Source organism: Hippocampus zosterae, chromosome 21, assembly GCF_025434085.1.
Source record: "Hippocampus zosterae strain Florida chromosome 21, ASM2543408v3, whole genome shotgun sequence".
NCBI classification, from domain to species: domain Eukaryota; kingdom Metazoa; phylum Chordata; class Actinopteri; order Syngnathiformes; family Syngnathidae; genus Hippocampus; species Hippocampus zosterae.
The window spans coordinates 6,031,787-6,035,526 of record NC_067471.1 but is presented as its reverse complement, the minus strand read 5'-3'; the positions used below and the strand labels follow the sequence as shown (position 1 = coordinate 6,035,526).

General features: G+C 44.0%; 1 protein-coding gene across 2 annotated transcripts in view; it reads right to left on the bottom strand.

Annotated features, from left to right (window-relative positions):
* LOC127593837 (ninjurin-2-like) overlaps window positions 1-3,740 on the bottom strand; it is a 150,184-nt gene that overhangs the window by 93,006 nt on the left and 53,438 nt on the right. The gene's annotated exons all lie outside the window — the stretch shown is intronic.

Sequence of the window (3,740 nt, the reverse complement as noted above, 5' to 3'; positions counted from 1 at the left end):
TGTCTAATGTGTTATTATATCAGCTTGACGTGGTTCATACTTTAAATTAATACCCTTAGAGGAGGGCTGCAGCCTCTGTAAATACAATGAGATTGAGTTAAATCGGCATAATTATGGTCAATGGCGTTTCGTTGACAAGTGTGAGATTTTACCGGTCGTCATTGGCCGCACACTATGAAAGGGGCACTTAAAAGCACCACCGACGAAGGCAACAACGAGCGGCGCTCGGAAGCAGCTTCTGTATTAAATCTTCAAATTCCAAATTAATTAACCTGACATCCATGGTTTGGGGATGTGGGAGGTAACTGGAGCAGCGCTCTTTCACGGTCACCCCACAAGCGAGACAAGAGCATCGTCTTCGGATTTATCAGCGCATTTGCAGGCCCCCACCCCCCGCCACTCGACCAACGAGGATTCTAAAATTGACTATTTGGAAGTTACAATATATTTATTCACCAACCGGGCATGTTCAACTTTAAACTATGAATATAGCAAAAAATTGCCGAAAAACTCAACCGTGATGGTCCAGTTGTCTAAAACTTTGCTCTCGGTTGAGGCGACTCGCGTTCGATCCCCACCGACTTGTGTGCATAAATGTAGGTGAGTAAAAAAGGTGACTCAAACACGAGACGGCTGAACCCAAAGTTTAGTTCCTAACCATCACACCAACTTGGACTTGAAAGTTATACTTATTCCTTAACTGTCATGTTGAGATGAAATCTATGAATACGACAAAAAATCGCCGAAAATCTCCTTCGTGATGGTCCAGTGGGCTAAAATGTTGCGTTCGGTTCAGGCGACTCAGGTTCGATCCCCGGGCTCACCTACATGGGTGCATAAATGCAGTTGAGCAGAAAAGGGGATTCGAACACGAGTCAGCTGAATCCAAAGCATAGTCTTAAACCACTTGACCAACTCAGATTTGAAAACTACCAATTTGGAGGTTATACTTATTCCTTAACTTTGTCACGTTGAGGTGAAATCTATGAATACGACAAAAAATTCGCCGGAAATCTCAAATCGTGATGGTCCAGTGGTCTGAAACTTTGCTTTCGGTTCAGGCGACTCGGGTTCGGTCCCCGGGCTCACCTACATGGGTGCATAAATGCAGGTGAGCAGAAAAGGGGACTCGAACACGAGTCAGCTGAATCCGAAGTATAGTCTTTAACCACTAGACCGACTTGGATTTGAAAGTTCATTATTTGGAAGTCATACTTATTTCTTAGCTCTGTCATGTTCAGGTGAAATCTATGAATAGGACAAAAAATTCGCCGGAAATCTCAACCGTGATGGTCTAGTGGTTTAAAACTTTGCTCTCGGTTCCGGCGACTCGGGTTCGGTCCCCGGGCTCACCTACATGGGTGCATAAATGCAGGTGAGCAGAAAAGGGGACTCGAACACGAGTCAGCTGAATCCGAAGTATAGTCTTTAACCACTAGACCGACTTGGATTTGAAAGTTCATTATTTGGAAGTCATACTTATTTCTTAGCTTTGTCATGTTCAGGTGAAATCTATGAATAGGACAAAAAATTCGCCGGAAATCTCAACCGTGATGGTCTAGTGGTTTAAAACTTTGCTCTCGGTTCCGGCGACTCGGGTTCGATCCCCGCGCTCACCTCCATGTGTGCATAAATGCAGGTGAGTAGAAAAGGGGACTCGAACACGAGACGGCTGAAGCTAAAGGATGGTCTTTAACCACTAGACCAACTCACATTTGGAAATTGACAATTTGGAGGTTATACTTATTCGCATTAACAATAGTATTGTGCTCCAAAATTGAGAAAGACAGTAAAATACGACTTTCAATGCCGGAAGTCATCAGAACGGTTAGCCTAATGGTTAGAGACAAACGGTGCGGTCCGGTGAGAGCGAGTTCGAGCCTCACCTCTGGTTCGCATTTACCGAGATTTTTCTTTCGGGAATTGTTTCTCACAATTATTTTTTTACTTCTTCTTTGTTAAATAAAGCTTTTTAAAAAAACAAAAACGTGATGACGTCGTTAGCGAAAACGTATTTAAGCTGCGACTAATTGAACAAGCGGTCTCTTACCCCTCCAGGCTGACGACTGACTGCACGTCCACATCGCGGCAAGACGACCACAAGGCTTGGCAAGGTGAACGCTTTAACTTTGTTTTTGTCTTGTCATTTCAGTTTGTTCAACTCTTCCACGGTAGGTCTCCTGCAAGTTTAAATGGCATTGTGTTCTTTTGAACTAACTCGTTTTGCATTATTTTCCTTTACAGCGCGCAGCGAGGGTAAGTTGCTCGCGTTTGACAAACGCAACGTTTGAGCTTTCTTTTTCGTCCTTTTATCGCTAACCTTTTGCAACTTTTAACATTAATTCACGTTTTCAGGCCGTTCAACTCTTCCACGGTAAGTCGCCTGCAATTTGCAACGGCTCGATGGAACTAACTCTCGTTTTGCAATTTTTTTTCTTTATCTTTTCCAGCACGCCGAGAAGGTAAGTTGTCAAACGCTGGCAAATCGAATGTTTTAAGTTTCTTTTTTTTTTACACCCGTCATTGCTCACTTTTTGGAACTCAACATTAATTCGCGTTTTCAGGCTGTTCAACTCTACAAAGGTAAGTCGCCTGCAATTTTAAATGGCACCGTTTGATTTTTTAATTTTTTTTCCAGCGTGCTGAGAAGGTAAGTTGCCAGCGTTTTTATTTCCACAATTTAAATGACACCCTGCTCTTACTTTGTTGTAACTGTGCAATTTCTGTTCACAGGCTTGGCATCTTCAAGTGACTGGCCAAATTGACTGTAAAAATGGCTATCTGCAGCTATTTTTAGGGAGGGGGTGCTGTTGAAATGTGCTTACCAAAACTATTTCACCGTCTTTACAGCCCACCCGTTACGCTGCAGGCCACTGCCAAGGTGTCCAGCTCAGCCCTGCTCTCGTCACTGGTAAGAGACAAAAACACTCCTGCGCATACAACTCTGAAATCATGTTTTAATTTTCAGCACATGAAGATGAGCTTACAGGAGGCTTCGAGTGATGACGTGATTCCGGTAGGAACCAAAAACAAAGTGTGCAATTTTCTCAATTTTTTTTTTTCCAAAATTTGGTGCTGCACACTACCTCATTGCAAATTGCGCTCCCCCGACATCTTGAGGCCGGACTCTCAGCTTTTTTCAAGTTGCTGTTTTGCTCCTGGACAAAACTGAAGGAAGGTATGGACATCGCAAATAACTACAATTCACTTTCTGACATCCTTTTTGTGTGTGCGCAGGTCAAACGGCATCCAGTGCTGCTGACGGACAAGACGACGGCAAATGGGGCCGTGTGCTGATTTTGAGCACGCTGCAAAGCAAAATGGCTCAAGTGAACTATTTAGAACACATTCTCTTTTGCAGCTTCCCTCAAAGCTGCACTGGGACGAATGTCTCTTGGGACCGTCGAAGGTACATTTACCATTCTGCAGTCGCTCTTTTTCGCCAATGATGCTTCTGTTGGAAAAGGGACTAAAAAATGTGATTGTTTCCTCCTTCACTTGCAACAACAAATGTTTTTTTTTTTTTTTTTGACTGTGCAGAGAAGCTTCCAGTTGGTGCCATCGTGGAGTCTGAACCGTGGTCACCAAGACGCTGCACCTGCTGGGCAAAGAGTTTCGAAATTGCAGCTGAAATCTTTCAAGTTGAGGGGAGGATTGCCAAAGTTGGCGCCGTCAACGGCACCCTGCTGGTTGAGAGTCTGGCCTCAAGTTGCTGTTTTGCTGCTGGAGGAAGGGAAGGA